Source organism: Coenobita brevimanus, chromosome 1, assembly GCF_032717465.1.
Source record: "Coenobita brevimanus isolate Jiangsu-jjx chromosome 1, ASM3271746v2, whole genome shotgun sequence".
Lineage (NCBI taxonomy): Eukaryota > Metazoa > Arthropoda > Malacostraca > Decapoda > Coenobitidae > Coenobita > Coenobita brevimanus.
In genome coordinates this window covers 7,876,274-7,900,829 of record NC_136954.1, presented here as the reverse complement: position 1 = coordinate 7,900,829, position 24,556 = coordinate 7,876,274, and the positions used below count along the sequence as shown (strand labels likewise).

Here is a 24,556-nt window from a genome sequence, read left to right as displayed (position 1 = left end):
ACTGTCACTTTCACAACTATCACTTTCACAACTCATTATCTATTTCACCAAAACTCACTATCATCACTCATCGTTCATTATCATCACTTTCTTTATAGGACTACATAATAGATAGATAGATAAATAGATAGATAGAGAGACAGATAGAAGCAGGAAGTCAAATGATGAGAAGGTGTTGTGTCTGCGAGAATCTAGCAGCGCTAAACATGCTTACACGGAGGAAAGCTGACGACAGCGGCCAGTAAGGAGATGATGCAGTTAGCTGTCAGCAGTCCTCTCGTGAGAAAGATCTGTTGCCATGAGGAACATACGTGACACACCCCTACTACACCAGATTTTAAAAAAGAGAGTTTAGAAGGAGACAAGCGACCCTAGAGAGAGGTCGAGACGGAGATTAGCCTTAGAACAGAAAGAGAGAGAGATAGCGAGACAGGGAGGTAGCTACCCGGGACTTATACTCTTATACCTGTTTAATATTTCCAAGACAAATAAAAATAGTCCCATACTATTCTTTACCTCTCCCGTCACTACATGACATCTGGTGGGGAAACTACTACAAGATATAAAAGCCGCTCGACCACAAGTCTAAAATATACTTCTCTACAAGTAACTACAAAGTCTTTATGACATTTGGTAGCAGCGAACGTATACGAACCTCGTCTCACGAATCAACATTAAATTCCTACAAAATATCAAGATTGAAAACAACCAACAATATCAGCTCCTGACAGTATTCTCTCCGTCCTGCCCCCTCCGTCTCCCAGATCATTACGCTGATGCAGAGGTCAAGAGATCACTTGACGCCTTGCACGTAGCTTAACGACAAACCAGCAAATCTGCGGACATCGTCTCCGAATTAAAAGCAAATTTCTACAAAAAGCAACCGAGACTACAAGATTAGCTTCAGTTCTACAAAGTCTACAGCCATCTACAATCAACTACAGCCATCTACAATCAACTACAATTAACAACTCTACGTCGTCTGTATAATCTTCTACACGCACCTACAAGTGGCGGCAGTCTTCATCCCACAACGAATAAATCACTAGAGAAAAGGACCGAGAAAACTTCCACATAGAATAAAGGGAACAAACAAACGAAGAGTGAGACACGACTCACAACTCATCTTACTCACTCGTCTTCACTCAAGTTAATCATCGCTACTCATTCACTCACCACAGCTACCAGTGTGGGAAGCCGACGTCACCATGTGCTGAGATGACATCACAACGCGAGTCTGCCATGCCAAGCAACGTGTGACTGACACCAGGCACTTCTCACCCACTACTCATTACTCATTATTCACATAGCTCCTACTCATATTCACTTATTTTCACAGTTAAGTTGGAAATTCGACGTTCTATGCTGAGGTTTGCCTGGGACAGCCGTTAACCACTACAAATACCAGGCCATGGAGTTTCCTGAGTAATATCGTCCATCAACACACCACTAGAATTATCAAGAGATCTTCAATCAAACCTGTATTTTCTTCCGAGATAGACTTTTGTATCGACACACCTCTACGATCTGTATCAAGTGGGTAACATTATACTTACTCATTTCTTCTCAGTGCTAAAATTAGCTATATTCCACCTATTTACTCATCTAGTTTGCTAGGACATAAATAAACAAGAGGCGTATTTCATAACATCATATCTTAATGACAGGAATATTTTCGCCACCACCCACTTTAATACCAGATGACACACAAATTGCCACAACATCAGACTCACAATTAAGAGACAGCCCACCCATTGTACAACCCACACCACATGTTATAGATAAGGAAACAAATACGGGAGTTTCGGATGATGAGTGGGAAACCCCTTCAGACGTAGAGAGTATCGACTTTGCAGCTGCCTTGAATACGTATGCCAATATACTTAACAGGGTTCACCGGTCCGGTCATACATATTCTACCATTCCCTCACATAACGATAAACTCGTACAAGTTGAATTAACAGAGCAATCATTAAATATGAATCAAGAACCAAATACTGCTGATCTAAAAACCACACCTCACGTTTTTGTGTATCACGAGGATAAGACTGCCCCAAAATTCTCTGGCACAGACAAGGATCGCATTGATGTCATTTCATTAATCAGTCAGTGCGAACAAATGTTCATCAAGCGCCACATACTAGATGAACAAGAGAAAATTGCTATTTTTTCATCTTGCATAAGCCAGGAAAGATGTCCAGCAAGCAATTTATTGCGCTCCGATAAGCTACATCGTGCTAGGACATATGATGAATTTAAAACTGAATTTCTGAAGAAATTTTCTGGAGGTATGAACTTCTTGCCAGGTATCATTCCAGAATTACATAAAATTGTAGATCTTGTAAGGGAGCACACTACAAACCATGTGCTCAGTGAAATAACTGCTGATGTCTCCACAATCAAGAGAACCCTATTAGCTACTCCGGAGAATTCTAAGTGGATAACAGATGATGGAAAGATGTCCCCAGACCTCGTCGTGGACATCATTGGTTATGTAGCTGCCTTGTGTAAATTACCTGATAGAACCCTTAAGATCGCCAAAACAATCGCGTACACCCCGGGAATGTGCTTACTAGACTTAATGAACGAGGTAGAGATGCAGTGCAGTAAAGCAGGTGTGGTCGACACACATGCACATTCTGGTAGAATCAGGGTACCTGAGACAGTATCAGCTGTGAAAACATCAACACCGACCCCAAACAGAGAACAAAATCGATCGCGACCAGAAATGAGGCAGCCCAAACAAACAAAGACGCCTAGACCTCGTTCCCACACGCCTTCCTACAGGCAGTTTCATAAGTTTTCGCGCAGCCCGAGCAGGTCTCGCGCCATAAACAACACTTTTTATGGGAAATCACCTCGTAGGTCACAGTCAAGGGATAGGTCCATTCTGTGTCATTACTGTGCAAAACCAGGACACACAAGGTATGAATGCTTTATCAAGGCAAAAGAGGATAATCAAAAGACACAAGGATTTGGTCCTTACTGTAGGCATCATAGATACCAAGGGCACTGGACTAGTGATTGCAAAACAGTAGAAAAAATTGTGTCTATGTTCAAATCGGGGAAGACCAAGTCATGACAAAAAACGAACAAACGTAAAGAAGAACAAGGTTAAACTTCACATAGGAGGCATGTTGGGAAATGAGTGTATCTTGATACCAGCTGTATGTGAGGATCAAAACGTTTCCTTATTTTTAGATACAGGCTCTCCAGTGAACTTAATAACACATGAAGAACTAAATAGAATTCTTAAAAATAAAACAAAGTAACTTTTCTGGATGAAGCTGATTTAGAATTATACACAGTAGATGGTCAAGAGATTACAGTAAAAGGTATGATAAGATTAAATCTCAGTTTCACAGAAACTACAAGACCATTCTCTGCATTGTTCTATATCGTTGAAAACTTAGCAATTAAAGCTCATATGTTACTGGGCTTAAGATCCATGAGAACTGAGAACATAACTATACTCCCACAAATGAATGGAATAGACTTTGATAATGAATTCATAGAGGAAATACTTTCAGAGCCCTCACCGATTGGTAGAAGAGAGCCAAAAGAATTGGTAATATTAAAGGCTTTAACAAACATACACAAACAGATGAGTGTATAGATCCACTTACACCAGCAACCCCATCCTCCAGAATTAGTGACCCAGATAACAGTACTGATTTATCAATTTTTCCAGCCCATCTCACTAATGATTTGGTTATACCACCTAATTCATACATGAAGGTTACCATAAAGAGCAAATTACGGAATAGTACTGTTCTTGTCTTAGAAGAATTATGTAAAGTAAAAGGGATTGTCAGTAGAAAACGCATTATGTCATACGAACGACGAAGGGCTAACTCAGATATTCATTATTAATCACATGAATGGGGAAGTTCAGTTGAAGAAGGGAACTTGCATAGTTAATATTGAAAAATGTTTCGCCCCTGTGAAGGAAATAAATATTGGTGGAGTAACAAGTGAGATAAAATCTACGGATAGAGAAAGAATAAAAGAGAATTTAATTCACTCAGGTGAATTTGACGAAGAAAATGATTTGTTAACCCTGCTGGAAACACACAGGGACACCGTAGCATTGCCCGGAGAACAATTAGGTGTACTAACTTGATTAATCACATGATTAATGTGCACCCAGAAACACCACCAATTTTCGTACCAGCTTATCGCATACCACACTCCCAACGTACACTTGCAAATCAGTATGTCGATGAAATGTTAAAGCTTGGAATTATTGAGCCTTCAGTTTCTCCGTGGAACGCTCCCCTTTTCTTTGTGCCCAAGAGAAATGGAGAAATGCGTGCGGTAGTAGATTACCGTAAACTAAATGATCACACAATCCCAGACAGATTTCCCATGCCATTGCTAAGTGATGTTCTACAGAATATTGGTCCTGAGAATAATATATTCTCGACCATCGATCTCCTAAACGGATACTATCAGATTCCGGTATCTCCAGGAGTCACGTAAATACACTGCCTTTTTCAACAAACAGAGGCCATTATCAATATACAAGAATGCCAATGGGACTGAGGACAGCCCCAGGTACGTTCCAGCGTCTTATGAATTACGTATTGTCCGGAATTTTAGGACAAGGCATATTTGTTTATCTTGACGATATTATTATCGCAACGAAGAATATTAAGGATCATCTCAGGAAATTAGACTTACTCTTACAAAAGCTTAGTGATGCTGGATTAAAAATTAAACTTTCTAAATGCAAATTTTGCTTTAAGGAAATAAATTTCTTTGGCCACAAATTAAGTTCTGATGGTATTCACACCACTGATGACAAAATACAGGCAGTGAGAGATTTTCCTGAACCCACTACGACTGACGAAGTTAGACAATTTTTAGGTCTGGCTGGGTACTATAGGTCCTTCGTACCACAGTTCTCTCATATAGCTTTCCCTCTATTCCAACTTCTCAAAAAAGATGCTGTATTCCAATGGGAAGAAGAACAAAAAAGGGCATTTAACAATCTAAAAATTAAACTAACGAATGCACCTTGTTTAGCATATCCGAATTACACGAAATCATTTCTTATTTGTACAGACGCATCAGTTAAAGGATTAGGGGCTGTACTGATGCAGGAAGATAAAAGAGGAAAGAATCAACCAATTGCATTTGCCAGCAGACAAACAAGAGGTGCGGAGAAAAATTATAGCACTACAGACTTAGAGGCACTTGCAGTGATTTTTGCATTACAAAAGTTTCGAGATTTGGTATATGGTTACGAAATCCACTTATTCACCGACCATAAACCACTGGTGGGTATGTTTAAAGAAAAACTCCTTTCTGGGAGGAGAGCAAGATGGAAATGTACAGTTGAAAACTACAGTGTACAAATACATTATATACAAGGTAAAATGAATATAGTAGCTGACGCATTATCTAGGAACCCGAACACAATTCAGGTTGCGGCGTTAGATCTCAAAGGAAATATCCCAAACCACGAGGATATCGCAAAGGCACAAAGACTTGACCCAGTATGGTCAAAAGTAATATACAAGTTAGAAAGTGGAGATGACATACAATTACCCAAACTGCATGTCCCACTTGAACAATTCACAATGGTCAATAATACATTATACAAAATTAACTCTAAACAACCAAAACGCCAAAGAAATACTAACCAGTTGGTAGTACCTAATGACATGATACCCCAAGTATTACGAATGATACACGACAGCCCACATGCAGGACACCCTGGAAAGGATAAGACATTCAACCAAGCCCAGCTATTATATTACTGGCCTTCATTACGAAGAGATATAAACAATCATATAGACAGATGCGAATCATGTGCGAAACACAAAGGATACCCAATCACACCTGCACCGATGGGTAATTACCCAGTACCACATCAACCATGGGACGTTGTCGCTGTTGATTTACTCAAGATGCCATTATCATACAATAATAACCTATACTTATTCGTAGCAACGGATCATTTTTCCCGTTATGTCATTTTAGCTCCAATTAAAGATAAGACAGCAGAGACAGTAGCAAAGGCAATAACAGATAATGTAATATGTCGCTTTACTACCCCAAAGGTATTAATAAGTGATAATGGAGGAGAATTTAATTCTGAGATCTTACAAGAAATATGTAAACAATACAACATTAAAAAGGTTAACGTTTTGGCCTATCACCCAGCATCGAATGGGTTGGTAGAGAGACAAAATAAAAGGTATTAGATGTGCTACGACACATTCTCAGTGAAAATTATGCAAGCTGGGATGATTGGATTCCCAGAGTAGAGGCCTCCATTAATGGGTCTATAAATAAATCCATTGGTGACACACCACATTTCATTATATATGGCACAGATAAAAAATTACCATATGAGCTCCTAGAAGGTGACAGCATGCCTATATACAATTACGATGATTACTCTAAACTCCGTTTACGTGAATTCCAGGACATTCACAAAAGAGTGCAAAAACAATTAACGATGTCCAAGGAAGAAATGACGGAGGCATTTAACAAGAAGGCAAAAGATTCACCTATCAGCTTAGGAGACATTGTTTACGGAGTCATTCATACGAGAGACAATAAATTATCCCCTAAGTTTGAGGGCCCATACAGAGTAATTAACATAAAAGCAAACAAAGTTTTAATTAGGTCACTTTCAAGTGGCGAGGAAAAACAAGTTCATATTGACCATTTAAAACGAGTTTCAAGGGAATTATCACATAATTATTCAGCCTCGGATACAACCGAACAGGTGAACGTACCTCAAGAAACCAAGCAAGAACACAACAATGATTACAAAAAGAAATTAAGGTCATATACCAAACAATCGAACATAGGTGCAACTATTCCAATGAAATCTACAGTACATCATTTACGAGAATTAAATATCGATTTAAACTCCTTCTATAAATGAAATAACAGCCAACCGTAACGCACATCATCACTATCATCAACCACAGCTTTATAGGAAATTAATAGATTTTTTTTTCGGTAGGTTACGATGAAGGGACTTATGCTATGGATTCTCCTATACATAGTAAGAGTATATGCGCACCTAGACCCCAAGCATATAGTACGACAAGGATGCCTCATAGCTCCAACGGCCACGACTACAATCGTCAAGGACGTCATGAGTACTGAAATAAGTCTAGATTACTTGTATGACTTACCTACTTATCTAGACAGACTTGCGACGCCGATGCGAACTCTGGACTTCAAGATAGGGAATTATGTTTCACAATCACATATCACCAAGGAAGTGGATGAAATGGTGAAGTTAGCGAAATGGAAACTAGAACAGGCGAAGTCAACTATGCTCGTCATGATCCAAGATCTCCCATCTTATGGAACAGGAGGTGCTGAGCGACAGGAACAACATCACACGTACTCGCCAAAAGCGCGGTTTGTTCGATCTGGGCGGCGCAATTCTTGGGAACATCTTTGGATTGGCTACAGAGGGATGACCTTAAAGAAATAAACAACAAATTTAATAAGATAGCTCAGGTACTAACATACCAGGATAAATTCATCACAGGACAGAACTCGGCAATGAAGACAATTGTGAAAAATCTGAAACAAGCAGAAAACGTAGCTCTCGAGAGTATAGATAAAATAAATGACTTAGAGGGCAACGTTACTCTTTTCCAGCACTTCTCCATCATCACAGAACATATTGACACGATTCTACTACAATTAGAGAACACTAGAGATCATTTCAGGGCACTTATGCAAGGAATTTCGAATGCTGGTGATGGCAAGATCACAAATGACTTACTCCCAGTTCATGAGCTACGTCAGATAGTTAGTCAAGGCATACATAAACATAAATTGAAGCCATTGTTCCGCAGTAGGGAATTTATGCAATATTACCCATACTTAGAAGCAACACTAACACCAACATCAGTGATAGTTCATGTACCATTCATCACGGAAGACCTGTTCACAGTATACCAAATACACCCCTTCCCCTATAGAAACAACAACACTTTAGTCATCATCAACATCAACACAGACACCGAACTCATCATGGTCTCCAAGAGACGAGACACTGTCACTTTCGCAAGTGAGTCAACGATTGAGCGAAAGTGCCGCACATCCTTACATGCTGTTCATCTTTGTCCTGCGTACATTTTCACGTTTCAGCCTACTGATACGGTCCCTTGTGAAATGGCTATCATCAGCAATACCAATATTCATCATCATTGCAACTTCACTTTTGCTCCAGATAAACTTGTACACCATCAACGCATTGGACACTCGCAGTTTTTTTATTTCCCTCATAACACATCAGTTTACATAGTCTGTCCAGATATACCACCATCTCATACATCAGCCTCAGGATTATACATAGCACCAGACTACTGTGCGGTATTTACACCATCCATGTCTACTTTTTCCACCATCAATCACTACGCCATTATCAACCATACACACAAACATTTCCACCCACTGCCTGATATGAACTTAAACATGAGCACAAGTATTAAGCTGACTTCACCTAAGTTTGAAACTATGCAGCTGATCAATGAAACAATGAAGCCCTGGGAAGATTTGAGTTTGAGTATGTTCAACCCATATTATGTGTATAGCCAAGCACCTTCTGTCTTTATAATCATCTGCATTGTAGTTGCAGTATTGCTGTTGGCCATGCACAGAATGCATGCAAGAATTGCTAATTTGGAGTCATTGTTTAGTGGGGGGAGAGTTAACATCACAGTTAACCACCCTGAATGAAGTGTATATATTTTGTATATAGTATTAATTATATAAAAAAATAATAATAATAATAATAATAATAATAATAACACAAAGAAGAATGACCCATATATGACAAACCAGTACCATTATCTTTGAATGAAATATTAATAACTCTTACAATAATCTTAATTTTAAACTATTTTTATTCTTGCATGTATGCATTTCACTATAATAACCCAAGTACATACTGTATTACAGTTAAATAATTTACTTTAATGCATTTATTCCAATATGTATTCAACTTATTTAAAAATGTAATATTACTGAATAATCACTATTTACTATGAATAATATATGTATACAATATTCATACAATTATGTTACTTTACAATATTATGTATTTCACTTAATTAGCTTATAAGTTCATTATAATGTGTATGTAGTATGTATTAATATATTATAACTATTAAATGTCGATGGTACGCCATTTTCGCGCGGCCGAGCAAATATAGGACTACATAATAGATAGATAGATAAATAGATAGATAGAGAGACAGATAGAAGCAGGAAGTCAAATGATGAGAAGGTGTTGTGTCTGCGAGAATCTAGCAGCGCTAAACATGCTTACACGGAGGAAAGCTGACGACAGCGGCCAGTAAGGAGATGATGCAGTTAGCTGTCAGCAGTCCTCTCGTGAGAAAGATCTGTTGCCATGAGGAACATACGTGACACACCCCTACTACACCAGATTTTAAAAAAGAGAGTTTAGAAGGAGACAAGCGACCCTAGAGAGAGGTCGAGACGGAGATTAGCCTTAGAACAGAAAGAGAGAGAGATAGCGAGACAGGGAGGTAGCTACCCGGGACTTATACTCTTATACCTGTTTAATATTTCCAAGACAAATAAAAATAGTCCCATACTATTCTTTACCTCTCCCGTCACTACATGACATCTGGTGGGGAAACTACTACAAGATATAAAAGCCGCTCGACCACAAGTCTAAAATATACTTCTCTACAAGTAACTACAAAGTCTTTATGACATCTTCACTCATTACTCACGATCACTCATCACCATTCACTATCATCACTTTCACCACAACTCACTATCATCACTTCCATCACCACTCACTGTCATCACTTTCATCATCACTCACGATCATCACTTCACCACCACTCACTGTCATCACTTCAACTCAGTCATCACTTCATCACCATTCATTACTGTCACCATCACCACTATCATTACACCATAACTCACTCATCACCACTCACTAATGTCACCATCACCACTATCATCACACCATAACTCATCACCACTCACTGTCATCACCACTCACAGTCATTACTCACTACTCAATGTCATCACTCATCGCCACTCACCGTCATCACCACTAACAGTCACCATCACTCACCGTCACCACCAAAACCGTCATCACCACTCACCGTCACCACCACTCACCGTCATCACCACTCACCGTCACCACCACTCACCGTCATCACCACTCATTCAATTATGGATGGGCGGAAGCTTGTCCACAACTTACCACACTCCCACTACGCCCTCACTGCTAACTACAATTGTCATCACACCCTCATCATACTCACCACCTCACCACCACCACACTGCATCATGTCAAAATCAGGCCAGCCAAACTGCTTTTGCAATCAACCACTTTCCACTTAATTCCTAACTAATTAACATTTTTCAAGAACAGGGACCTCTTTGCTGTACTGTTCATAAGCAATGACTTTTGTAATTATACACGGTTTGTTTTCATTTAGAGTACTCCGGCTATTCTGAAACATTGGTTGTGGGGTAGGTACGACTCTCCTTGGTTACTACTCAAATCAGCCCTCCAATATGACAACAACTGGTCATCAATTAAACTGAAAGTGTTGAGGGATCTTTGGCAGATGAAATAATCCGACCACAGCCACTGTATTTATTTAGCTCAGTAAAGACTTCTCTCGTCAAAGTATTTATGAACATTCTTTTGCATCGTTTGCAGCAAGATCACTTTTTTTTTTTTTTATTCCTACTATCACGAGACAAATTTATTCACGCAACTCAAATGTTTTACATATTTATATTTCAGTCACTCAAATATTTCCTTACTTTTACCTATCACAATTTGCTATCACCTTTTTAAGTAGTGTCACTTTGTTCTATTGTATTTTTCAGTGTCTTTACCAAGCACTCTCTCTCTCTCTCTCCTCTCTCTCTCTCTCTCTCTCTCTCTCTCTCTCTCACACACACACACACACACACACACACACACACACACCATTAATATCAGTTTAGTTCTTATTGTCCAGAGAAACCAACTGGTCTTCGCTTGCTGGGAGGAAGAGGAGGAGGAGGAGAGGTAAGAAAGCATTGAGGGGAGGAAAAAACAAACGAGAAGGGTGGAGAAAGAAAGAAGTGGGTGAAGACAAAGAACAAAGATAACATAAATGAAGGAACAAATGTGGAGAACGTAGCGAGGGGAAGGATGAGGGCGAGATGAATGAGTAGAAAAAATTGAGATAAAGTAGAGGTGATAAAAGATGAGGAGCAAAAGTGGAAGATGGTGTATGAGGAATGGAAAATAAAAGCAATATACTCAACTCGAACGAGGGAAAAGCAGAGAAGAGGAGGAGGACGTTGAGGAACAAGGAAGGAGGAAACAAAAACAAAAGACCCTACGAGAGAAAGGAGGCCAAAATAAAAGCTCGAAAGAAGATAGACGAAAATGGAATGTGTATAAACAAAACAAAATAAAAACAAGAGACTAAGAATAAAAGGTAGCCCAAGAACATAATTTGTTTTAATTTTCATTTCTATTTCTGTTTCCTCCTGACGATTTTTTTTTTTTTCACCTTGACCCGCATTTGGTCCAGTCTTTCATGTTTTATTCAAGTTTACACCAGACGATTTTATTCAGCTGGGTACCCAAGACTCAGAGGTTCGTATTCCCATCGGTTAAGAAAGCTTCCTAGCACCTCTTTCTTAGCGATTTATTTCTGGATACGGCTGGTTAATAATAATTCGTAACGTGCTGAAAACGGTGGTACTGGAATGATTCAGATGACACAGAGGAGGACAGTAAGGAGTAATAAGTAAATAAATCGTTTAGGAAGTGTTAGGGAACTTCCATAACCAAGGAGAATACAAGCCACAGAGTACTTTCACTGTCAACCCTTCTCTGGTCGGAACAAGTCTAGTAATGTATCCTCAGATGATTTTATTCAACCGAGAGTATATTAGTGGATCCTGAGAGGTGCGGTTTTCGCACAGGTGGGGTTAGTTTTCATTCTTCCCATCAGTGCCAGACGGTTCTCCCAAGCTAAACAAAAAAAAATGATAAAGCCAATGCAAGGGGACAGGACGGGATGAATGGAGAAATAGTGGAGCAGAAGCCTGGTTGTGTCAGCCCCCAAGTACTAAACGAAAGTATGGAGTAAATAGCAGAATATGAAAGCAAGAATGAGTTGCTGAGAGAAAGTGTGTGTGAATTACAAAGAAAGTGAGGCGGTGCAAGGAAGGAGGAAAAGAGGGAGGAAGGAAAGGAGGTCAGAGAAGAAATAGGCTGGGCGAGAGAACTGTTCCGTAAGAAAGGGAAACGATTTGTCTCCATTAATCAATACGGGATTAAGGCTTGACTCACGCTTGTCTTTCCTCACCCATCTCTCTCTCTCTCTCTCTCTCTCTCTCTCTCTCTCTCTCTCACACACACACACACACACACACACACACACACACACACACCTTTTTCTATCTCTATTAATCTTTTTAAAAATTTCTTCATTTTCACCCCTTCCACCTTTACGTATATTTCTTCACCTCTCAAACTTTTTATCCACTCTTTCCCCGCCTCTTTTTTCCTTCCACTTTTCTCTCTCTGTTCCTGTCCATTTTCATACTTCCATTTTCGCTTTTTCCACTCACATCGTTTTCTTAGCTCTTCCATAATTTATTTCCATTTTTCTTTCCCTTCTCTATTTTTTCTCTGGTCTCACAGTCCCTTTCATTTCCCTTTTCTTTCACTTTCAACTCATCTTTCTCCTCTTTCATTTTCCTCTCATTTTCAAGTCTTTACTCCTATATATCGTCAGATTAACAGATGTTTTGTTTCTCTGAGCTTTATCTTCTATCTTCTCTCCACATTCTCAGGCTCCTATGACTCACACTTAGCTGAGCAAAGTCTGGTGTGCCGCCGTAAAACACCTGAGTTATCTCGACTATGTGAAAGCTAATCATTTCAGCATTGACACTCCTAAGCTCTAATGAGTTACTTGCAGATAAATAAAATCCTCCTCCGTTAGATGGAAGAGTACCAAAGTTTTCCCGATCATGAAAGGGTCAATCTTTATTTCAGTTTTTGCATTTCTTCATCTCATATATTCTTCTGACACGTGGCAGCATCTCTAGGTTCGGCTTTGTCCGTCTGTATCTTCCTAATGATTTTCGGACGTGCATTACTTCACTCTCATAGACTTTAAATACTTTAATGGAGCCACACCACACCACACCACCCTCACACCAGACCAAACAAAATCCTCCTCCCACACTACACTACACCAAGGGCATACACCGAAGGGCTTGGCAGCTTCCTCATCTACTTTTTTGTACTTGTCTTTTAATCACTTACAATATTCATCAATCCAACTACACCAGTAATGAAGGAAACAGTCCAAGCATGTATTCAAAATGGACGGTGGACTTTAATGCCGAAGTAATGACATGTGAAGGCTTTTGGCACCTGGGAGAACTGCCGGCCCTCAGGGAGCAAACTGTCAAGTCTATGCCCAAAGTCGGCATCCGCGGTGGAAGACTGCCTCACTCACCCTACGACTCCACCCACAGAGGTTCCACCCTGCAAACCTCCAGGCACCAACTTTTCCCATTCTAAGTATCTCCCGGCAGGAACAATCTACTTCCTCTGGGCATAACCTTTACTGTTCCCCCCTGGTCTTTTCACTCCAGCCTGAATATTTCGAACAGCACTCTATGGGCAGGATAAGCCTATGGGAACGTGCTGCGTGCCCATACACCAACAGCTGCCGTGCACATATTATGTAGATGATAGACCAGCAATATCAGCAAAGTCAAGGTCAGTAACTAATATAATAATAGCAATTCCGACCCACAGCCGTGTACTGTAGTTACGGGATTAATGACGGTATATCTAACATTTCCAGAAGCAAATCTCTCTCCTAAGCTGGGCACAATCGTCTGGAGGCATCAGGAATGAAACAGAAATGAGATCCTCGCGTTAAAGGAGTCATGTGTGTGTTACTGCTGTATATCGATTGGCTGTATGTTTTAGGGTTATTCTAAATGACTTTGAGGAGTTCATAACACCTCTTCCCGACGTTTCATTTTGCACACTACACGTCGATAACCCCAAGTATGTTACTGATGCTATGCCAATATTTTAACGATATAAATGGCAAACAGAAAGATAAGTTTGCTAGATAAACAGCTAAGGACGAGGTGAAACGTCCAAGGTAGCTTTATCGCACATCTTCCTAACTTGTATATTTCTGCACTTTCCACGTTAATATTCTCATGTAATTTCAATAAATTACATGAGAATATTAATGTGGAAAACGTAGAAATGGATGATAGACCAGCAATATCAGCAAAGTCAAGGTCAGTACCCATAACAGTTGGTACCAATGTACCAACTACATCGATATTAAAACTATAGCACAAGAGAATGTTCAGGGGTAATACGCTAAACAAAAGAACCCTAGCTGTCGCCGCAATGCACTGCTCAGTACGACTCCTCCAAGCCTTGTGTACGCACTCGCCATACAACTTCCGTGACCTCGCTGACCAAATCAGTTCATCGTCCCTTCATACTGTATCACTGACAAGTTTGTCGAAATCCGTCAAGAGGTTCAGGAGCTATCGCGCCCACACCCATATAACCTTGTACTTTAACCACTTGACCTTGCTGACCTAATCACTTCATCGTCCCTTCATACTGTATCACTGACAACAATTTTCTCGAAATCCGTCGATGGGTTCAGATATCGAGCTCAAAAAGATAAAGTATGGTGACCCCATATGACCTCCATCTCTAACCCCTCGACCTTGCTGACCAAGTCAGTTCACCGTCCCTTGATACTGCATCACTGACAAAAGTTTGGTGGAAATCCGTCAATGGGTTCAGGAGATATCACGCCCACAAGAGTGTTATGGACGCACGGACCCACACACGCACGCACCCATTCATGCACACACAGACGGACACACCAATCGTTTCATGGCTCCGTCCACCGAAAGAAAAATGCAATCTAAAGCCTCCTATGCAAGCTAAAATTACGATAGCGTGCCAAGAAGGTTCCTACGCCGCCTACACTCAGCATGATGTGCAATTATGCACCGTATTCTCGTCAGTTAAGGAGCTCCCTAACATTTTTTCCTGAGCGACTTATTTTGCTTATTACACCTTATTGACCTTATCCGTGTTACATATATCATCCTAATATCGCCATACTCTGCAGAGATATCGTACAAACGAATATTAGCCAGCCATATCCAAAAACAAATAACTAAGGAAGAGGTGTCAGGGAGCCTCCTTACCCCACGTGAATACAGGCCCACGTCTGCCGTATAATCCAGAATACTGACGTCAGCAAGCACACCACAACATACACTTGTCGCCTTGAAAACTAATATTAGCTTCTGCACATAAGTTTCAACCTTGTGTCCGCTAATTACCCCACCGACCAAAAAATTATTTAGTGGGGATTTTCACGCTAATCAACTCTCAGGCGGGAGACTGGGGAAGTATGAGAAATAAAGAGAGGAGGGGGAGAGATGGAGGAGGAGAGGAGAAGGAGGAAGAAATTAAAGGGTTGAAGAAAGGGAGGGAAGGAACGGTGAAGCAAGAGATTTGAAGGGAAGAGAAAAAGAAGATGAGATGAGGGGAAGGAGGAAGAGGGGGACTGTGAAGGGGTGGAGGAAAAATAAAGGAGAGGATGGGAGGGGAGAAAGGGAAGGGGTGGAACGGTACAAAGAGATGAGATGGAGCGGGAGGGAAGGAATGAGGAGATGGGGGTGAGAATTTAAGATTAGGGGAGAGGAATGAGACTGAGTTCAGAGGTGAAGGAAGAATAAAGGGTCGGGGAAGGAAGGGGAAGAGGAAATAGGTAAGGAGAGCGGAAGGGTAGAGAACGTGAATAGAGAAGGGGAGAGAAAATGAGGGAAAGGTGGGGATTGGGAAGGGTGGGGATTGGGAAGGGAAGGGATTGGGAGAGGGTGGGGAAGGGAGATAAATACAGAACAGAACTGGAAAGTGGGGAGAAGAGGAGTGGCGGCGAGAGGAAAGCGGGAAGAAAAGAGCTGGGAAGCAGGAAGGGAAGGAATGAAGTGGAGAGGGAGAGGGAGAGGGGAGGGAAAATAATGGGAGGGTTTAGGGAGAGGAGGAGAGGGGATGAGGGAAGGGAAAAATAGTGAAGGGGAGGAGGGAGATATTACGGGAGGGAGGTAATTAGGGCGTGGCCTAATTTATAAGTTAATTACTTGATGAACGATGAGATAGTGTTATTACCTGGCTGGCCGCAGTGTGTGTGTGTGTGTGTGTGTGTGTGTGTGTGTGTGTGTGTGTGTGTGTGTGTGTGTGTGTGTGTGTGTGTGTGTGTGTGTGTGTGTGTGCGTGCGTGCGTGCGTGCGTGCGTGCGTGCGTGTGTGTGTGTGTGTGTGTGTGTGTGTGTGTGTGTGTGTGTGTGTGTGTGTGTGTGTGTGTGTGTGAACCCTCTCATAATCAAGAACAACTCAAGTGTTCTGTCAGGCAACCACAGACGAACTTCTTCAGTCAAGAATTGTTATCAAGCCCAGTCTGTTTGGTTATGCAGACCCATCAACCGCAGGCAAGCAACCGCCATTGCAGGGCTGTCCGTCCAGTGAACCATTGCTACCTTGTGACTGACAGCGTTCCGCGACAGCGAGGCGCGGGGAAAAGTGCGGAGGTTTGGTTCTTGGACCATTTGCGTTGCTCCAGCAGTTAACAGAGGCATCATTGCAAGCTCCACATCACCGTTACATAGTTATATGGTTACCACCGAGCGCTGTAAATAGCTCCTGGCTTACAGGAAGCCATTCAACTTGTCATTCAGTGTAAAGCCGCCTGATGAGGAAAGAAGGGTAGTAAAAGGTATTAGGAAGATAAGGTGAAAATAGGAAGGGAGGAGGGCAGGCACACAGATAGAATGATGAATGTGAGGAGGACGTAGGCAGCACTACAGCAAGTAGTGGACGACGGTGGCCACCAGGTACCACCTTCAGGTATGAGAAAGTCAGGGAAGCTTCAGTGTTAATACCGGTACATGTACCATGATTCCTGACCGGCACAACACTGTTCTCCTATTCCAGTACAACCCAGACGATTTTATTCAGCACAGAGTGAGTTTCAGGAGCCTTGGTGTTAAAATTCTACGGGCACTTCCCACCCATACCCAGGTAATGAAAAATGCAGGTGGACTGGATGTGTGCACTGCCTCAGGTGTGTAAGTAAAACAAGACTTTTAGCCAACGTAAAAACCGACAGGCAGAAATGTGTGTGTGTGTGTGTGTGTGTGTGTGTGTGTGTGTGTGTGAGAGAGAGAGAGAGAGAGAGAGAGAGAGAGAGAGAGAGAGAGAGAGAGAGAGAGAGAGAGAGAGAATTTCTCTTGGTCTGACAGAAGTGCCGGAAGTCATTTACATATTCAAGAATTCTGAGGCCACTTCATCCGGAAAAACGCACGAATAGGAAACAATTCGAAAGAAATTGAGAAATACAGCAAGAGATAAGGAAAAGAAAGACATATGCAGCGAGAAAGATAGAAATATTATCTGGTGAGGTAAAGTATATGAGATAAAGAGAGTGAAAATTCTGATTCTCTCTCCCTCTCTCTCTCTCTCATCATCGTCACCATGACCATCCTCCTCCTCTTCATGATGACAATAACGATGGCGATGATGACGGAGAGAGAGAGAGAGAGAGAGAGAGAGAGACTACCTGAGAGGCGTTTACTGTTTTCAAGAATTCCGTCCGTATGAAAAATAACAAAAAAGGTGAAAAGAAAGACAAGGCAAATCATGCGAGAAATGAAAATAAAGCCAGTGAGAGTGTGAAACATACAGTTTCTCTCTCTCTCTCTCTCTCTCTCTCTCTCACTGTGTGGCACTGGGATTGAGGGACTGGCGTTTACATATTCAAGAATTCCGAGACGATTCGAGACAGATCCCACGGTCCCATTCATCTCAATACTCTATAACACACTGGAGTTTCTTTTCACCTTCTCTTAGTTCCTTTCCTTGTCTTTTCTGCCTACTTATTCTGTTCCATTTTTCCCTCCCTTTTCCTTCCCTGTTCCATTGTTCACCTTGCGTCATTTTTACATGTTCCTACACATATCATTGATATTTTCTAGTTGTTGCTGTTGTTCTTTTCTTTTTCTCTTCTTCTTGTCCTTCTTCTTCTATCCTTTCTTCTTCTTCCCCTCTTCCCTCTCCTTGTTCTTCTCTTCCCTTTTTTTAATTCTTTTTCTTCTCGTTTTCTTCTCATTTTTCTTATTATCCTTCTTTTGTCCACGTCCTCCTCCTTCTCATTTTCTTCTTTTCCTTCTTCCTCCTGGGTCTGAGGCAGAATCTACGATCACATTAACACCCAACTTCACTGGAATCTTTTTTTTTCTCTTTTCTTCCTTCTTTATGTAGTTCTACTTCATCTATTTCCCTACTTATTTTCTTTCCCTCTTCTTTTCCTCTAATAGGTTTGCTTTCCTAAATTCTTCTGCTTTTTCTCTGGTTCTTGCCAATATTACAGACCTTGAGAATATTGGCCACCAATGAAAAATAAGCAGGAAATGTGAAATACCGGGCTAAGAATCATACCAAGCCACGCTCAGCTTAGAAATATTAATTAGCACAAGAAGGCGAGGAAATATTATGTAGAAAAACATACCAAGACACTGTCATTTTATGAATGTCAGTCAGCAGAAGAAAGTCATAAGTACAGGAAGAGAAATAATCAAACTTTTGCCTCGGACTGTAGGTAAATTGAAGAATGGTAAATGACTGGACTGGGTGAGTAATTACTGTTTTGGATAAGTGGACTTCGTGAAGCAAGTGGTGAAGGAATATGATAACTGGGATTTAATAATCGGTGGAAGCTGCAGTCGAGAACAGAAGTGTGTAATAATATTAATCATTATCATAATCATCTAATAATAATAATAATAATAATAATAATAATAATAACCAGAGGGGCACTCAGTGGAGCGCATCTCTCCGACAAGGACAACGTAATTTCCAAACCACTCTTCGTAATGGGTCAGGTTTTCTCATCAGTGACTAGGGCTTCGCGTCTGAATCTAGGATCTGTAATACGATCCGGCCCGGTCGCAAAAGTTATTCAATTGTTCCCTGGGACATGGCTATTAAATTTGATCCATATCTCTCTTTTAGTTTTTGAGTAATCCTGCTAAAAGACAAGCAAACAAACAAACAAACTGGTGAAAACATACTCTTCTTGTCGGACAGAATAATAATAATAATAATAATAATAATAAACTTCTTTGAGGAATCGACTGTAGCACCAGTCGAACAGGGCAGTACTCCCGAGGTTGATGGCAAGCTGCTGACAGGGAGAGCTGGAGCTCCCGTTCACCAGCCCTCAGGACTTGATCCTGACCATCTCTCTTTGCGAACATTTTCAGTGCATTCATTTACACAGAGAGTAGGCCAGCATGCTCTCATAATACCTCTACCTTCAACTGTCTACACCACACTACATGCGCATAACATATCACACCTTCTATTCACTGTCTTTAGTAATGGCCGCTGCAATCTTACTATCAAATGAGGAGGTAACTTGGATTGCCACCACCGGCGGGATAGGGCTGGCGGCACAGGGTCCTCCCGGTCGCCATCAAGCGACTGCGCCGGCAGCGACTGTTGCTATTTCTGGGAATGCTCGTCAGCGAAGAGGTGAAAGTGCGGCCTTTTACCACAAATTTAAACTCAGTTTATTTTTTTCTTCAGTCCACATCCCCTTTGGCCCTTTTCCTCACAGAACCACAAATCTCACCCTCTACCGATATATCTCCATTTTGTTTTCCCGGTTACCATCTCCTTACAAGTTTCCGTAACAAGGGCGGCACCTGTTCTTATATCAAATCCCAATATGCAGTTGACACTATTTTAAACTTCACTTCGTCCAGTTTTGATTACTCATTATATAAACTAAATTGTCAAAACATTACCAAATATATTTGTGTAGTTTATCGTTCCCCCAATGCTTCTTCGGAGCCCAGTGTATTTTATTCCATATCCACTCAGTTGAGCAACCTTAACCTTGCCCTTAGCACCGAAATTACCATTTTGGGTGATTTTAACATACATAATGTTGGATAGTTATTGCATTCTGCCAGGACTGATGATGCTGGTTTAGAGTGCGAGCTGTTTGCAGAATCGTTTAATCTCACCCAGTTGGTAAAGCAACCAACCAGAATACCTGATAATCCTGACCATAACGTCCATCTCTTGGATTTATTCTTGACAAATAATCCAGATCAATACAGGATAGAGGTACTGTCACCACTTGGATCCTCTGACCACAATCTCATCAAAGCCTCATTAGTAAACCCTCCCACACCTCCCCGTTCTGAACCTGTCAGGGTGACCCGATGGCATTTTGATAGGGCAGACTGGGATGGATTTAGAAATTATCTTGCTGACATTCCATGGCAGTCTTTCTTCTCTAGTGATCCCAATTCTACCCAGTCCCACATTTGCGACTTAATACTAGCTGGTATGGATTTATTCATACCAAGTCAACAGTTCTCTAAAAGATCGAACTCTCCAAAATGGTTTGATGGCAACTGTGCCTGAGCAACAACCCAAAAGTCATCAGCATATAACTTACTTAAAATCAAAAACATCTGAATCACTCTCCCAATTTAAAATTGCTAGAAATCATGCAAAAGCTGTGTTAAATCTATCTACATCAAACTTTCTTCAAAAGCAAGCATCAAAACTACTTAACAACCCTAATGACGATGGAATATTCTGGTCAACTCTTAATTCTTTCAATAATAACTTTAACAAGTCATCTTCCATTCCCACACTAAAATCTTCAGATGACAACATTACAAATGACCCACGTGGGAAAGCAGATCTCTTTGCTAGCACCTTTGCCAGAAACTCTACCATAGACGATACCAGCTAGAATGTCTCAGTACTAGAACTTGATTCTCCCGAAATTGCCCCACTTAAAATACAGACAAGATACGTAAAATCCATCCTAGACAATTTACCTATCAACAAAGCTTCAGGCCCAGATGGAATTCCGCCAATTGTTTTGAAAAAGTGTTCCCCTGAACTTGCCTCTGTTCTAGCTAAATTATTCAGACTATGCATACGTACTTCTTTATTCCCAAATTCATGGAAAGAAGCCAATATCCACCCAATTCCGAAGAAAGGAAGTTCGTCTGACCCCTCCAATTACAGACCAATAGCTGTCACATCTTCTCTTGGTAAGGTATTTGAAACATTAATTAATAAGCACATTGTTAAACATCTTGAATCCAACAACTTAATTAGTGATAGACAATATGGTTTGTGCCATGAAAGATCCACCATCGACATACTCAATCTCCTAACTCAATCTCCATCAATCAATTGATCTACATGAAGAAACTCATGCAGTAGCTCTTGATATTTCTAAAGCTTTTGATAGAGTATGGCATCGTTCCCTGGTGTCCAAACTCCCTTGCTATGGACTAACGTCTTTTGTTCCTTTGATATCTTCATATCTTAGTGACAGGAAAATAAGAGTAAAGGTAGATGATGTATATTCCAATGTTCACTCAATTAATGCCGGCGTGCTGCAGGGATCAGTTCTGGCGCCAACCCTATTTCTGGTTCATATTAATGATCTCTTATCTGTCACCCACAATCCCATTCACTCATATGCAGATGACTCAACACTACACAGTTCATTCACACTCAGACACCCATTTACAAAGTCCAATATCTCTACCTCTCAACTCAGTACAGCCATCTCCATAAATCAAGATCTATCTACGATCAGTGAATGGGGACAAAACAACCTTGTATCTTTTAATGCAATTAAAACTAAATATATACAGTTTACTAATAAACAGATATTGCCAGATTCGTACATTACCTTCAGTGCTACTAATATTCCTATCTCCAAAAGTATTGAAATTCTTGACATCTCACTTAACAATGCCCTCAGATGGACCTCTCATGTTAGATCACTTCTTGGCTGATGAGCTGTTAGTTATAATTTATAAGTCATGTGTGCTCTCAGTTTGAATATTGCTCACCCTTGTGGAATGGTTGTGGAGAGGTTGCATTAAAACAACTAGACAAATGCAGAACAAAGCTGTTAGAATCATTAACAACCCTGCCATTACAAATAAACTACCTCTCCTGCAAGTAAGAAGGAATGTTGTCTCCCTTGAATTATTTTACAGATATTTTTATGGCAAATGCTCAGACGAAGTTGCGTCCATGGTGCCACCTCTCCATGCCTTCCCTCCTGCTACACGGGCATCTGGTAGCGCTCATGACTGGATTGTCACTCAGCCATATTGCAGAACTTCTGCCTATCAGAAGTCTTTCATTCCCCGAACTGCGTTTCTCTGGAACTCGCTTCCCCATAGTTGTTTCCCTCCAAACTTCAACCTACAGCTGTTCAAGTCTAACTGTTACAGATATTTTATGAACAGAGGACACCAGTAATCTGGTGAACGGATTATTTTTTTTTATTCATTTGTTTTTCCTTCCTCCGATCTGTTATTAAAAACAAAAAAAATAGAGATGGCAGCCTTCTCGGTGAACTTGTAGTGCAAGTTGAAGGAACTTGTAAAATTCTCTCTCTCTGTCTCTGTCTGTCTGTCTCTGTTAAGTGTGTGTGTGTGTGTGTGTGTGTGTGTGTGTGTGTGTGTGTGTGTGATTATAAAGCTATAGTATACAATTTCAAATCTGCTTGTGTTAGGAGAGAGAGAGAGAGAGAGAGAGAGAGAGAGAGAGAGAGAGGGAAACTAAATGTGCCTCTCTCTTCTCTGATGTGGATATAATGAAGCGGGGAGACTGAGCTGGGGGGGGGGAGATGTGGCTGCGAGAGAGAAAAGATACTGATGAGGACGAAAAAGGAAAAATAATAATACTGGAGAGAGAGAGAGAGAGAGAGAGAGAGAGTATATCAGCAGCATCAAGAAAAGTGCCTGGAGAGATAAATGAACAATAAAAAATATATAAGTAAAACAGCGGTTGGCTTACTAAAGAAAGCAATGATAAAAGGCAAGAGCAGTAACTCGCGTAGGCGTCGTACTGGTAAATGATGAAGGAGTAAAGTTAAACCATTCAGTAGAAAACCAGAGAGACAGCAGATAAAACAGGAGGCTGAAAGACAAATGCAGTAAAAGATAGAAGCACAGACCGTCGTGGGAGTAGCACAGGTAAATTTTGAAATAGCAACAGTAAAAAAAAAAAGAAAAAAGAAAAAAAAAACATGCTTACTGACCGTCGTGCGAGTCGTAGTGATAAATTTTGAAGCAGCAGTAGTAAAATAATTCAGCAGGCAACCAGTAGCAGGAGAAAATAGAAAAAAAAAACGGGAGGCTGGTAGAGGTAACTATGATAAAAGAAAAAGATAAAAAAAGGCAGACTCACTGACCGTCGTGTGCGTCGTAGAGGTAAATTTAGAAGCCGAAGTAAAATAATTTAGCAGGCAACCTGCAGCGGGAGGAAACAGTAAAAGAAAACGGGATGCACGGAGAGGTAACTATGGTAATAAAGAAGCCCTGCTCACTGACCGTCATGGGAGCTGTAGAGGTAAATGATGTGATCCCAGCGGTAGTGGTGGATGAGGTCAATGATGGCCTGGTGGTAATCGGGTCTCATCGTGGTGGCGTAGTCCATCAGACCAGAAGACGGGTTTGGTACCTGTACGCCAGAAAGACCGAGATATTTATTCTCTCTCGATATATACCGTAGTTTTTGTTGCTCTCACATATATGATTTTTGTCTCGATTATCTATCTATCTACATCTATTTATCAGTCTATATCTATCTATCTGTCTCTATCTACCTATATATATATATTGTTTGGTTTCACTCTGGTACCTGAGGGAAACCAGATGAATAGGTGGATAAACATTCTCTCTCTCTCTCTCTCTCTCTCTCTCTCTCTCTCTCTCACACACACACACACACACACACACACACCTCCATTACCACAGAGCTTCGCATTTTCCTAGTTACACCATCTCTTTCAAAACTCCAGTATAAAAATGGATGCTGCATTAAGGAATATCTTCGTATAAAGTTAAGTCTCTACAAACCGCTAAGCGAGTGTGTCATTTAAGCTTCCTTGTTGCGTCCACGCCTAAGATGTTGTTTCCGAGTAGTTAAGGGCTTTAGGGTGTAATTTAGGTGGTAGTACTTCATCGTTAGCCATAAACAGCATTATGTAACCTTACCATCGGCTTGTATGCTATTTTTACTATTCTCATATTGATAATCTGATTCAATAACTTGGGGTATGCTATTGTGGTATACTGTGCAGAATCAATCACCAACGAAGAGCTGTTGGAAGATCTCAAAAGCCATTCATATAATTTCACAAGCCATTTAATTATGTACAACCCTGTGTGTCAGTCCTCCATCCCAAAATATCTCCAAAGCTGAAACAAGCTGACTAGTGAGAGGAGTGAACAGCTTTTTTTATTCCATCTTAGAGTGCCTACATTCAATGTGAGAATATGAAAGATTTACCCATATTTTGCATGTAAAACTACGTTTTACACACACACACACACACACACACATTATGTACAGCTCCGTTCAGAAGTTAGTACTA

General features: G+C 40.8%; 1 pseudogene; it reads right to left on the bottom strand.

The window, feature by feature from the left end:
- Positions 1–24,556, bottom strand: part of LOC145413476 (glutamate receptor 1-like) — an 806,335-nt pseudogene that overhangs the window by 215,838 nt on the left and 565,941 nt on the right.